This window comes from Astyanax mexicanus, chromosome 5 (genome assembly GCF_023375975.1).
Source record: "Astyanax mexicanus isolate ESR-SI-001 chromosome 5, AstMex3_surface, whole genome shotgun sequence".
Taxonomy (NCBI): domain Eukaryota; kingdom Metazoa; phylum Chordata; class Actinopteri; order Characiformes; family Acestrorhamphidae; genus Astyanax; species Astyanax mexicanus.
Window position 1 is genome coordinate 15,291,464 of NC_064412.1, and position 15,422 is coordinate 15,306,885.

The 15,422-nt window shown below is 38.8% G+C and overlaps 1 protein-coding gene across 1 annotated transcript in view; it reads left to right on the forward strand.

Annotated features, from left to right (window-relative positions):
- The first annotated feature begins 2,069 nt into the window (after nt 1-2,069).
- The window catches only part of grm2a (glutamate receptor, metabotropic 2a), a 69,824-nt gene continuing 56,471 nt past the window's right edge, over nt 2,070-15,422 (forward strand). The window contains exon 1 of the mRNA XM_007253268.4: nt 2,070-3,313. The gene's annotated coding sequence lies outside the window, so the exon portion shown is untranslated. The remainder of the gene's footprint in view (nt 3,314-15,422) is intronic.

A 15,422-nucleotide genomic window follows, 5' to 3' on the forward strand; every position in this document is an offset into this window, starting at 1 on the left:
ACCCAAACTCATATTATTTTATCAACTGGGACTCCTTAGAGATTTTCTTTTGTAAGTTAAAATTAAAAGTGTATGTGAATCACATTTGTAATGATTGAATGTGATGATTTCTAAGATCTGTACCTACAAAAGGTTATTTTCCAATAATTTTCATCAACTATCATAGAACTACAGGGTTTGGACAATGAAACTGGAACACCTGTCATTTTAGTGTGGGAGGTTTCATGGCTAAATTGGAGCAGCCTGGTGGCCAATCTTCATTAATTGCACATTGCACCAATAAGAGCAGAGTGTGAAGGTTCAATTAGCAGGCTAAGGTATCAGTTTTGCTCAAAATTTTGCAATGCACACAACATTATGGGTGACATACCAGAGTTCAAAAGAGGACAAATTGTTGGTGCACGTCTTGCTGGCGCATCTGTGACCAGGACAGCAAGTCTTTGTGATGTATCAAGAGCCACGGTATCCAGGGTAATGTCAGCATACCACCAAGAAGGACCAACCACATCTAACAGGATTAACTGTGGACGCTGTAAGAGGAAGCTGTCTGAAAGTGATGTTCGGGTGATAACCCGGATTGTATCCAAAAAACATAAAACCATGGCTGCCCAAATCACGTCAGAATTCAATGTGCACCTCAACTCTCCTGTTTCCACCAGAACTGTCCTTCAGGACAATAAATTATTGTGGTCTAAAACCAGGTGTTTCAGTTTCATTGGCCAACCCCTGTATTTCGTCATAACTTTTAGCATTTTATAAGTTGTAATCAACAGTTATAATACATTTATTAATATCCTGTCCTGCATTGCAACCAGTGATAATACATTTATTAATATCCTGTCCTGCATTGCATCCAGTGATTTAAGGAAGGCTCTTCAGTCCATCCTCCTCTGGTCCAAACTATTCATCAATTATTTATAAAAGATTAATATACAGCCACATAGTTCTATTATGTTCAGGCATGCTGATATAATCATAATAGCGGTGGTGAGAATAATGAGTAATGCGAATTAATGATAATAGAAAATAAGAATAATAGCATTAGCAACAATAGTAATTGGGAGCAATTTAAAAAAATGACCTCATGTAAAATTTAATTCAGCGAGTAGTGGTAAGTGGGCAACTAATACAAGGCAGGTGGAATAAGCTGGAAAGTGGGCAGCTGGTCTGTGGTAGGTGACAGGAGAGCCCAGGATGGAAGTTACATGAACAAATTAATTAATTAATCAAATAATAATTAATAGCACAGCCCTATTGGAAAGAAGTTGGCAATGTATATCACATACAAGTCTTCCTGTTTAATACACCACAATATATATTACCATTGTTTTTTATAAAAAAAAAACCTGTCATACAAACATCTTAAAATCATATTCATAAAGAAACTGAGGAAAAGAAAAGTTTACTTCTTATGCAGTCATACTATCTAGTGGAAGTGGTTTAAATACAACACTAAATGAACCAATGTCTGACACCAATTTTCATATTTGTAGCAATATTTTGCTTTTGAAAATGAATACAGTATTGTGAAACAAAATATTGCAATGTATTACAATATCAATATCAATACTGATATTTTCTTAAATCCCTAATAATTCCCAAAAAAGCATCTTCCAGTTAAAATATTGGAAGGATCACCAGTTAAATTATCATTATTAGATGATGACTATTATTGTCATTAATTGTCTCAAATGTCTGCATACACCTGGACATTCCACTGTAAATCGAGATACATACAGTATAATATATACATCTCTGGAAAAAAAAAGAGACTGCTTAAAATTTTTGAGTTTCTTTTGATTTTACCAAATTTAAAACCTCTGAAATATAATCCAGAGGAAAATGGAGGATCACAAGCCATCAAACCAAGCTGAACTGCTTGAATTTTTGCCCCAGGAGTGGCATAAAATTATCCAAAAACAGTGTGTAAGACTGGTGGAGGAGAACATGCCAAGATACATGAAAACTGTGATAAAAACCAGGGTTATTCCACCAAATATGGATTTCTGAACTCCTAAAACTTTACGAATATGAACTTTTTCATTTTCTTTGCATTATTTGAGGTCTGAAAGCTCCGCACCTTTTTTGTTATTTCAGCCATTTCTCGGAGCTGTTTTGCTCAACCTGACTGCCTTACTGTGGAGCTCTGGCTGGGAAACGTTCTGCGTTAAGTAATAATATTGTTCTTAATATTTTATTAGCTTTTACTGGACCTCTGACGTATTGGAGCTATATGGACTCTCATTGGTTCCGTCGCAATTGCTATTAGCAGCAGGAGGGCAAAGGTCAAAACGCATGCTGCGTTCTCTCTCTATCCCCCTGGGACATCTCACCCTTCTGCACGCGCCCCCCATTGGCCTCAAGTCAAAACTTGTCCATCGTCCCAAAGTGGAACGGTATCGATTCTCCCTGCGCGCGTCTGACCGTGCAGCCCGGCGCGCGCTCAGAGAACAAAATCCACGCAGCGTTCCCGAGCGTTTCAGCACAGCAGGTTCAGGGGGGAAAGCGCGCGCCTGCGACCACCTCTGTAACACAGACAGACTGATCGACCCGCGATACACTCTATATGTTCGAGCAGCCGCGTGCGTCAGCTTCTTGTGCACCAGCTTTATATCGCGCGCATCAGGTTCGCGCTTCCACACAGGCGAACCTGATGCATGGTTGCTAAATGTCAATCAAACCGTACTTCACTCATCCGCCCGGGTAACTCTCTCACTTTACTTTCCAGATGCTCGTGTTTTGGAAATCGAGCCTCTTGTGAGGCATCCGGAGCTCGAGCTCGCGCACGGGCACGGGCGGATGCGCGATTTGACATCGTCTTTATAGCTTTGCACGGTCGCAAGCAGCGCGCGCTCTATCGCAAATACGAGTTCAATTGATCGAACAGATTAAGCAGATTGAGCGGACTGTGTTTGATTAGATCAGATTATATTGATTTTATTTGGCCTTCATTTGTTATTTTAGATTACGTTTATGCTGTTTTTTTATCAGTGGAGAGATGCGCATCAGGAGAGACCCTCAGACACTACTGTAAGCCTGGCACTTCAGCGCGCGATGCTGAAAATTATTTTATTTTATTTAAAAATAAAATAAAAATACAGTAGTGTTTGGTAGGTCTTGGCTGTGTTGCTGAAGTACTGAAATACTGAGGAACTGAGAGGTAAAGTACGAGTCTGAGAGTAATTTCAGCACCACGGACAGCGCCGCGCGCTCCCTCCCCAAACTTCCCCATCAGCCACACACATCACGGAGAAAGCGCGAGGAGCTGCGAGACCCTCCACCTGGACCCCTCAGATGCGACAGGACAGATCAGGTAGGAATGTTTTGCTTGTCCGTGTTATTTTTGGATAGAATTTACACAGGCGGAGTTTGCACTCCCAGTATTTATGAGAACCTACACGCACGTGTATGAGTGTGCATAAACAATGATATTTTTTATCGCTATTCTTTTGTTCCAAAACGTTTTGGGAACGGTACATTTTGGTTGCCGGCATGTTTTGAGAACATAACATTTTAGTTGCCTATTAGTTCTACAGGAAAGTTTTATTTACGGAAAGTACACGTTTCCATTGTTTTCCGGTTGTGTATCACAATTCTAGGAACGTTCCCCTAACGTTCCCATAGTCTTAAAATAATCGAAATCTTTATAGATTTGAAAAACGGCTCGTCTGCTTGTTAGCCTATGCCCTTTTCGGTTTAACTGAATCATGAGAAACCATTTGGGGAACGTTACTGGAACGTTTTATTAACATGAGAATTACAACCTTCAGCAAGCTTTAGCTAACGTTCGTTGTGTCTTTTCATAAAACCAAAAATGTTGTAGACGTAGTTGCCAGAACCTTGCAAAAAGTGCGTTGACTTAAAAAAACAACGTTGGCAAGACGTTATGAAATGGTTCCCCTAAACAAACCATATGAGATCCAGACTGGAACGTTACTAGAACGTTAGTTTTATCAACATGCGATTTAAAACGTTCATGCAAGCTTTAGTTAACGTTCTTTGTTTGCTTACAAAAAAGTAAAGCTTTATACTTCGACGTCGTTGCCAGAACGTTGAACGACCTTTTTTATGGAACGTTGTCATGACGTTATGAAATGGTTCCCCAAAACCAATCAAAAAAACAATATCTAACGTTACTAGAACGGTAGTTTTATTATATGAGAAAGGGAACCTTAAGTGTTTACCTTTAGACTAGTTAACATTTTGGGAGATTTATAAAACGAAATAAGAGTGTATAGGTGCAGGTAGTGCATAGACTTTTAAAAAACAAGGCTACGTTGTCAAGAAACGTGTTACATAGCTGCACTCAGGTGTACTAAATGTGTTACTTCAGTACTGTCGGTTTTTTATATCTCTTCTGGTGCTGTAGAGAGCTGAGATGTAAAGGAAACGTTTGATAACCCGTTATTATGGGTTTCCGTTTGGTTTCTATAAAATGTGCGAGAACGCTTCACAGCGAGCAGACAGACAGACAGAAAAATAGAGAGGCAGACAGACGGAAAGACACCGCTAACGGTTTCTCACACTGTAAGAAGTGGATCAGCTACGTTCCCGCGCTTTTGGGTGTGTCAGCGCGAGACTCTGGCGGGAATTTTTCTCTCTGATGGATTTGTAAAAAGTTTCATAAATAAACGTGGTGTGTGAGGTAGACTCATACCATAGGTTCTGAAGCATCCTGCAGGAGCTGTCCACACTCACATTTCTCCCAGCATCTCTCCCAGCTTCCACGTGACCAACCTTTAACGTTGGAATAATGTCAGTTGTAATTTCAAAGTTGAAAAAAAACAACAACTTTGAAACAACGTTAAATGTTAAATGTTTGTAAAAAAAAAACAAACAAAAAAAACATACTTACAAATCAATTTTGACATTTTAATTACAATTAACACAATATATTTGCTTTGTACAGCTGTTGTTTTATTCTATAAACTATATAGATATAAAATATTATATATTGTCATTTAGAGCATTTATTTGCAGAAAATGAGAAATTGCTTAAATAACAACGAGATTTTTTTTAAATAATGCAAAGTAAACAAGTGCATATTCATAAAGTTTTAGGAGTTCAGAAATCAATATTTGGTGGAATAACCCTGTTTTTTTAATTACAGTTTTCATATCATGCATCTTGGCATGATCTCCTCCACCAGTCTTACACACTACTTTTGGATAACTTTGTGCCACTCCTGGAGTGGCAACCAAGCAGTTCAGCTTGGTTTGATATCTTGTGATCATCCATCTTCCTCCTGATCATATTCCAGAGGTTTTCAATTTGGTAAAATCAAAGAAACTTATAATTTTCAAGAGCTGTAAATATTCATTGTAAATTCATCAGCATTTTATTATATAATATTTTCATATTTATTATATGTATTGTTTGTTGTGTTTAAAATATATAAAATTACTGTCCATCCTCAGAGAACCATTGTTTGTAAGTTGTTGAAGCAACAACACAATGTCAACATTGATTAATAGTTGATTAACAATAAAAATATAACTGAAGCTTAATGTTACATTTATTTAAGTGTGAATAAACTTTGGAATATCATGGTACTCCGAGTGGTCCAGCGTGCTAAGGTATATAATCCGTGGTCACTATAATCCGAGGATCAGCGGTTTGAATGCTGGATCATGCTGTTTGCCATTAACAGCCAGAGTCTGAGAGAGAACAATTGGTCACGCTCTCTCTGGGTGTACAGATGGAGCTCTCTCGCCATATCACTCCCAAGGTGATGTTGGTCAGCACAGACATCTGTTAGCTGATGTCGCTGTACTTTCCTTCAAATGCACTGTGATGCTGCCCAGTGATGCTGCATCAGCAGCAGTTTGAAAAAAAAGCTCTACACTTCCCAACCACTTCACTTCTCCTCTGAATATTTCATGCTTGGTTGCGCGTGGGCTTGCTATGTTTGACAGTGCAGAATTTAACTGGACTTTTGCTGTGTTTACAGACGTATCTGAATTGAATGCATGATCTAAGTAAAAAGCACCACAAAGAAAGTCAGCACGCTTATTAAGGATTTTACTGATTATTATTGATTATTATTCATACAATTATTAATAGTGTGTTTTTAGAGAAAGCTAATTATTATTTTTAGTGTGCAATCAAGTTATCACATCAATACTTTAAAATCTAGTAGACAGTTACTTAAACAAAACTGATTTTGAAAGAAATAATGAATAAACTGGTGTCTCAATACCTCCATATATATATATATATATATGTATATATATAGTATGTATATAAAAATAAGAGACCACTTAAAAATGATGAGTTTCTTTAATTTTACCAATTCGAAAACCTATCTCTCTTGATTATGTGTTTGTTCACATCTTAATTTGAACAAATCTCACTCTTACACTGTGTCAAAATGTATTGAAAAATGGACCAACATTTTTACATTGATTTACATTGAACATTGAATGGTTTTATCTTCTCCTGTGAAGTTACTGTTTTGAGGATGCTTGTTTTTATTGGATAGCAACAATAAGATTTACATTTCACAGGTGAAATCTTTTACACTTTTCTGAGATACATTTTCAAGTTGTTTTTAGTCAAGTCAAGGAGTGTTATTGTTAATATTGCATATGTACAGGACATACAGAGAATTTAAATTACGTTACTCTCCTTCCCAAAAATGACAGCAAGTACAGAAAATAAGATTATAAATATAAAAGAATGGGAGACAATATATGTACAATACAACAAGGACACAGATAGACATACGTGAGACAGAAGACAATAGTGCAATAGTGATGGAGGGTGATTAAGATGGAATGATAGTGCAAGTATAAACAGAACCCGTATAAACAGTAGTGCAAATATGGTATAATACCTTAAGGCTGATAAAGTGAATGAGTGTGTAAAGTTCTTGAAGTTTACAGTTTTATTAAAGGAGTTAAAGTAAGTAATGCAGTGCGAGTATAGCAGTAGTGCAGGTATGGGGTGTGAATTTTAATACATTGCTGAGAGTCTTAAAATTAGTATTCTAGAGTAATAGTTGCGTATTGACATGATTATGATGGTTCCAATATGTCCTTCTGCACCCAGTATTTGAGCAGAGCACCTGCATGCTCTACTGCTGCAGGTAAAACAGTACACACACTAATGTTTATTCATTAGTTAGTTTCTAGTTAGTTTTTCTAACTCATTGTCAAGCTGCAAATGATGCATTTACTGTATAACATCTTGTGGTTCCAGGCTGTTTATCATCTGCAGTAAAAAGTCATGCTGAAAGTCTTGGAAGTGTAGAATATGAGTAGTTTAACATCGAGCACTACTGCAGAAATAACGGAAAGCCCAGCAGCAGCAAACAGCGGAGAATTCTGATTAGCGTGAATAATTGAAGCCTTGGCCGGAGCTCCAGAACATGCTCTTAGGTTCCGCTGAATTCTGTGCAGAAAAAAGCTCCTTCCACCTTAATGTAGAGTCACTTTACCTGCATCCCAGCTGCTAGTCAGCCACAGAGAGGTGTGTGTGTGTGTGTGTACGTGTGTGCGCCCTGTGGTATTCATCCAGTCTGTTGAGCTAAGCACAAGCTCTTCTCCAAGCGTGGCCAAAGTGCTTTATCACACATTGCGTGCAAGAACGTCTCTTTATCTGACAGCAGCACAGCTTTTCCCAGAAATGAGCTGGAGGTGAGGATCTCCAGATGACGCCCTGACCTACACCTCTAATTCCCCCTGGAGAGGGGCTTTGAAAAGGGTTTGAAAAGTGTTCGAAGGGATGTGATGAAGCCAAAGCTGCTTTCCTGCCCTGACAACTGTCTCGCATCAGAGGCCACAAAACTTAAGCCACTGCAGCTCAAGGTGTGCAGATAAGTGTGTCGTGTTAACACGGCATGAGAGTGATTGATAAGAGGCCACACTCATATAAAAAAGGGTTATGAAGTGCTGTAGGTTTCACATAAAGACAATATGCATAGTATATTTTTAACCCAAATAAATGTGCATTTACAATACTTTTTTTATTTATTATTTCTTGTAGATGCAGTCTAATTCATTTATATTCAAACTTCTGCGCACAAGGTACAATCTGCCATGGCCATGCCCACAACTGATTTCTTGGCCAATGACTAAGGTGATGACCTCACAGGCCTCTACATCAGTGTGTAGTCGGTCCCTCCAGGCAAGCTACCCCCTTTGTCTGCACTTGTGTGCACTGACCATGATAAAAATAATTTGTAGATAATTCTTTCAGATTTACCAGTGTTGAATTACCAGTTTTATTCATTTCTGTTGGTGTTTTTTTTTCTCTAAAAAGCACACTTAAAAAACACTAAGTTTTAAATCAAACTGGTCAATTAACTGAATATTTTTATTTGAGGGCACAATCTCAATAACATGTGAAGTCGCTTGTAAAAGTAAATCAGACTTAATGAATGTGAAATGATTTAAGAAAGTGTCAGAAAGAGGAAACTGAAGTTTCCTAAACAGCTCTTTGGCTTGATTATATGGATCTAGGATAAAAAAAAAATACAAAAACATCTTTAAACTTTCTAAGTGTTATTCACAGTGACACATCTCTTTGTTGAAGTTCTGGAACCCTGAATGTCCTAATATTGTCTATTTAATAAAAAATATATAGATTTATGTGTGCTGTAGTGGATAGTAACACCACTTTCCAAATGGTAGTCTATGGTTTATTTCCCAGACTAGGGAAGCAAAACAAAATACATTAATAATAGTTATTGCCGAAAACCCTTACATTATGTTTGCCTACCTGTATGACACATATTGAATACATATAATTGAATTTTGTCCAGCTGCTTTTATGTTAAATAATCAATCTTAATGTGGTGTTACACTGGTTTAATCAATATTTGGTGGAATAAACCTGTTTTTTAATCACAGTTTTTACGCATCTATAAAATTACTGTCCATCCTTGAAGAACCATTGTTTGTATGAGTGTACAGTGTAAGTGTAAGGAAAAGGGAAAATACTCTATAGTTTAAAAGTAAGACGTTGAAACAACAACGCAGTGTCGAAACATAATTGAACCTTAATGTTGTGTTAATAAAACATAAACTTTTAAATATCATGGTATTCTGAGTGGTTGAGTGATATATATATATAGTATATATAAAGATATATAATCCGATGATCAGCGGTTTAAATCCTGTATCATGTTTAAAACATTTTTAAATTGGGATCTGGTTTACGGCAATCTCTAATGCAGGATAATAGATGGAATAACGTGCAGCAGAAATATAAATGACTATATTATGTGACAAGATTGCATAAGGTTGTGCTCAATTTGATGAACATCGGCTGAAATATGCTAAGGGCTGCAGTATTTTGTTAATATACTGTATATAAAACAAATGTTTTAATTTGTCCTGTGGCAGTGTTTTAAGGTAGTAGCAGAGGACACTGATCTTGTCCTCCAGAATGCTTCTGGCACATTCCACAGCAGATGGTGTGTTGTCCTGCCACATTTCTGATGAAGAACTAATGGGAGAGCCCTGGGACTGAGCAGGACCCGGGGGACATGCTCACTTGAGCATGGGAAAAAAGTGTGTGTGTGTGTGTGTGTGTGTGTGTGTTTGGGTTGAGAGGGGGTAAAGAATGAAAGAAAGAGTGAGAGAGAGAGATAAATGATGAAAGGAAGACAGAAAAACTCAAATTAAAATTGCTACACTGAGGTTTTACCTTCTTATTGATGATGATACGTCGGTGGACGAGCATTAAAAATAGGTGCATGTGCGTACGTGAGTATGCATATGTGAGTTGCTGCGTTACATACATTATTATAAATTAGAAATCTAGGAGTGAGGCTGAGCGAGAGCACACGTGCATACATAAATCCCTGATGTGACGTATCAGGCTCTCTGTAATGTGTTTAAAGGCAGAGGGAATGCCAGCATTGAGCGGCTGGCGGCTCTCTGGTGATTGGTGTGTGAATAATGTATAGAGTTGGTGTGGGAGGGGAACAGCGGGAAAAAGCCCACAGCCTCAGAGCTGCTGCTCCGCTAAAGCATCCATCTCTCAGCCTGACACATCACACAAGCTCTAATAATGATAGAGAGAGCACTCAGATTAAAGACGGGTTAACACTCGCTCAGCTTTACACCCTGAATAAAGTTATCATGTATCTGTTATTATTCACTGTAATCTTCTAGAGTTGTGGAGTGATCAGAGTCTTTTATGTTGCTAAAAACGTACTGAGTACTGAGTTGAGGGCAAAACTGCGTACGCATGAACCGTTTACCCATAGCAGAGCAGACAAACAATACCTTTCTTATAACTGTTCACAAAGCCTATGTCCTATTACAAGTCTCAGTAACCAGTTCCAAATTTTGCTCAGCTTGGATTTGGCTGTTATTTTTGTTCACATTGTGTACAGACAAAAAGACGCATGAAATCTCATTTGACTGACGTTCCAACATACAGTATTGTGCAAATGTTTTAGGCACCTGTGGGAATTTCAGTAAAGAATAAGTGTCTTATCTGTGCAGTAAGTGTTTATTAGCTCAGTAAAACACCAGCATTACAATAAATACAAACAGCAATTTTACAAAAAGCAGAGCTTTTACAGCCCTGTTTTCTTTAAAACATCTTCTAATCTCTCCTCAGCTGAGTTTAATATAATTATTTCTAGTTCTCATCATATTAATCAACACCGGGTTTGGTGAATTGGTAAATTTGTTAAATCAGGAGAGCTGCTGACGGAACTGAACATATACACATGCTGGCTGAGGAGCATCCAGGAGAAATGTACAGGAACTACACTTTGTTCTCCAGCTTAAATCACAGGATCTGGTATATGTGGTGATTTGTTACAGGTAAAAACACGCATATTGTTGAGATAAATGGATTAGTGTAATTTGCTTTGGTGCCTAAAACTTTTGGACAGTACTGTATCTGATCTAAGACCACATATAAAAGTGACTCAAATCTGATAAAAAAAAAAAAAGATCTGATTTGAAATGTCCACATAACTCAGAAAAAATCTTTTAAAATGTCAGATTAAGCCTTTGCTAAACTTCAGCCTGGTAATGTGAATGTATCTAATGGTATAGACATTTACAGTTATGATTTGTGGCATTTGACTGATGTTTTTTATCCAGAGCGACTGTAGCACCATAATAAATTTAGCATCAGAGGGAACTAAAGCCTAGTCTGCTACAGGAAGGGCAAATTATGTTGTGTGCATGTCGCAAAATAACAAATAGAAACTCATAAAAACAGTTGTTTTGTAAATACAAAATTACATTCATATTGTGTGAACCATTGGATGTATTTAAGGTCATGTTAATAAGCAGGATTCAACTTTTATATTTCTTTTTTTACTTGTAGTTTGCGCAGAAGGTTGATGGAAACTGAGAAAACAAAATTTCAAGAACGAAAGAAAGAAAGTGTGAGAGAGAGAGAAAGAAAAAGAAGTGAGAGAGAGAGAGAGAGAGAGAGAGACTGACAGCCCTTTAATTGCTGCTCTGGCCTTCTCTCCTCTGGGTGGATATCATTTAAATTTCAATTAACTCCATTCTCTTATTAACATCTTATAATAATGACCCCATCTGAAAAGGTCGGCAGACTAAATCTTTTACAATCTAGTTTTTATCCAGTCTTAAAACTTTATGACTTTACAAATTTAAAGTGCTCTGGCTCATAGTTTATGTTTCTGATGTGTTAGGGAAGCTGGCAGGGCCGTCCTGTGAAGATATTGGTAACCTTAAACTCGTACTAGAAAAATGTGAACAATAATGACATTGGCCTTATCTTATATCCTGCACAAGGAGCGCCACGATGCTCATTGCTATCTTACACCCCAAGCTGCACGGTGCACTGTTGACGACTCATCTATAGATCCCCAATATAGAGTCTGTTATGTCTTATGCACCAATATCTTGCTAAAATTAATTTTCCTTAACGTTTTCTTTGGTAAAAAAAAAAAAAAAGCTGTAACAGAAAGTCAGCTTCATGGAAAAATGTCTTTTTTAATGAAGATTTATTTACAGCTCTGCTCTTATAATGATGGATCCCATTGTCTTAGAAACTTACTGATGAGTGAAAACCGAGTAAGTGTGTTTTAAAAAGAAAATCATAATTTAGAACAGTTTGTGAAGGAGGTTCATTATGTTTATTGATACTCCTAATGATGCAGAAATGCATTCATTATCCTGACTGTGTATAAGCTGGTGTATCTTGGCCAGACAAAACAAAACAACATAAAAAGCTAAAAGTCGCTGAAACCAAAATATGCTTTTGTGTTGAATATAACAACAGAAATGTATCACATGGCTTTCTGCACTGAACCAGACATCCCACCCTGCATCCCACTGAAGACTTTTTACTTTTTTTGGCCACGCCCAAAAAGGGCGAGCCCATATATCAGCCACACCCATATATTTCCATATTTATTCAGCTTCCACCTTTCTTCTGCTTACATAATATGTTGCTGTCACCTAGCAGTAAAAAAAGATATAAACTATATAAGACTACAGTAAACACAATAAATACAAAAGACAAGACAATTTAACAGACATTACAGTGCAGTACCGATACAGTATAATGAAATGTGCATAGTAAGATAAGGGTGCAGTGATATGTAACATACTGTCACATATAGAACATACATGATGACAGCAGTTACAGATATAAAGAGTTTATGGTTATTTTGGAGGAAGCAGCAAATATTGCTGATAGGAATAGAGACATTTCAGTCTCTCTGTGTGTGTGTGTGTGTGTGTGTGTGTGGAGTAATAAGTGGGTTCAGTGTGTGTGAAGAGTGGTGGACAGTGAATGGGGGGTCTTGTGACAGTGAGAGTTGAGGAGTCTGACTGCCTGGTGGAAGAAGCTGTTGCAGAGTCTGGTAGTTTAGGTTCTGTGTGTTGAAGAGTCTGACTGCCTGGTGGATTAAGCTGTTGCAGAGTCTAGTAGTGGAGGCTCGGATGCTCCTGTATCTTCTGCCGTACAGCATCAGAGCGAAGAGTCTGTGTGAGGGATGGGTGGGGTCATTCACAATGCTGGTGGCTTTGCGGATGCAGCGTGTGGTGTAGACCTCGGTGATGGAGGGAAGAGAGACTGCCATGATCTTCTCAGCTGTCCTCACTATCTGCTGTAGGGTCTTGCGGTCTGAAGTGTTGCAGTTCCCAAACCAGACGGTAATGCAGATGCTTAGGATGCTTTCCAGAGCCTCTCTGTAGAACATGGTGAGGATGGGAGGTGGAAGATGTGCATTCCTCTGTCTCTGCAGGAAGTAGAGGCGCTGCTGGGCTTTCTTGGTTATGGAGATATGGAGGTTTTTTGCAATATGAACACAGATGATCTTACAGACAAGGGTAGTGCCTTTCATATCCCCTGTGTTTGAACTTTCTGACCAAATATTGATGTATGCAGAGCACACCAATGGAGCTCGCTGATAGGTCTGCTGAGCACAAGCAGAGACTAATGAGGATGCTCTCTGTGTCTCACTCTCGTCATGTCTGATACTCACTTGAACTGTCTTGTTTGATCACTCCCTAAAAATGAGCTAAGGAACCTGATATTACAAATTCTTGATTTCTGGAATATTGTATATTGGGATTTGTGGGCATCATGAAGCCTCTATTAATCTAAGGGTTTTTTCACACCTGTAGTTTGTTTCTCTAGTCTGAATCAGTTGATGAGTTACTTGGAGTGTTTTTTTCTCCCTCTGTTTAGTTTGGTTTCACACAGACATAAACCTAAACGCACCAAAATGCGCACCAATAAACCACGCAAGCAGGCTGTGTCCTCTGATTGGTCAGAGCTGTCTAGTGTGGGAGTAAATATACATATACTAAAAAAGTAAATATAGTGAGAAGATTCTGTGTTCCAGCGCGTATATCTGTGCTTTAACACTGAGCGCTAAAACGCTGTGCTTTTAAACACAGTGTTTGGATGTGCATCGCAGATGTGAACATAGTAAACTGCGTCATGCAGCTATGAGCAGTGAACGCGGCACAGACCGCACGTGCATGGACACAGCGTTTGTTCATTGCTGTGGTAATTAGCGTTATCTGGCTAATATATCAGTTTAAACTGTGACTTATCAGCAGTTTAGCTCAAATAAATGGACTGCATTTATTAGCTGGGTCGGATCGAGAGCGGATCACGTTCTCACCAAAGCGAATCGCTCCAGAGTTCCTCTAGCTGGTCTCGGTCTGGTTCTTTTGATCCGTGCCCGAGTGTGATTACTGTTTTCACACCTGCTCAATCAAACCCCACTTAAGTTACAAGCAGAACAGAGTTCGTTTTAACCGGACCAAATAGTGCTGGTGTGAAAACTCCAAGTTATATTCACAGACTTCACAGAAGAAATAGGATGTCTTTAGTGCGGTTCGATTGAGCAGGTGTGAAAACAGTAATCGCACTCGGGTGCGGATAAAAAAAAAACTGTGATCTGGTCTCAATCTGACCCAGCTATTAAATGTAGTCCATTTATTTGAGCTAAACTGCTGACAAGACGCAGTTTAAACTGATATATTAGCCAGATAACGCTAATTACTACAGCTATGAACAAACGCTGTGTCCATGCACGCGCAGTCTGTGCTGCATTCACTGCTCACAGCCGCGTGACTCAGTTTACTATGTGTACATCTGTGCTGCACATCCAAACACTGTGTTTGAAAACACAGCTTTTCAGCTTTCAGTGTTAAAGCACAGATATACATGCTGGAACATAGAATCGTCTCGCTATAATCGCTCGTCTCCCACGCCAGACAGCTCTGACCAATCAGAGGACACAGCCTGCTCGCATGATTTATTGGTGCGCATTTTGGTGCGTTTAGGTTTTTGGTGCGTTTACATTTATGTCAGTGTGAAACCAGAACAAACAGAGCGAGAAAACGCTCCAAATAAACAAACTCCTCAACTGATTCGGACCAGAGAAACCAACTACAGGTGTGAAAACCCCCTAAAAGGAATCAAAATGTGCACATTTCTGGTGCTGCAGAGAGGACTGCATTTAAAGTGGAGGCTGATGTGTTAAAAGGTAATAGGCTGGTTCCCCAGAGACAGGTCAGAGCAGAGTGGCACATTAAGTTTGATTTAAAATCACACACATTTCACATTTCAGCAGCCTTACAGGCGGAGTCTTCTACTCCCGGACTCAAATGCTGTTTAGAGAGAAGCCTGGCACTCATTTCTTCATTTACATCTCCGATATCCCCTCCTCCTCTCTTTCTCTCTCTCCTGCTCCACCCCGACCCCCCCGCTACCCTTCAATGCATTAAGATGACCTCTTCTCCAGAGAGGTTATTATCATGTAAATGTCGCTCTCCTCACCAGACTGACACTGAAAATGCCTACAGAGATTAGCACCTGGGGCAGGTCACACTTGCCGCACCTGTCATTCCTCTCATTCACTGCTCTCATCTCTCCATCCTCTCACTCCTCTTTGCCAGCATCTTTCACTCCCACTGTGACTCTTCACATTTACCTGGTTGGAGCAGTCTGG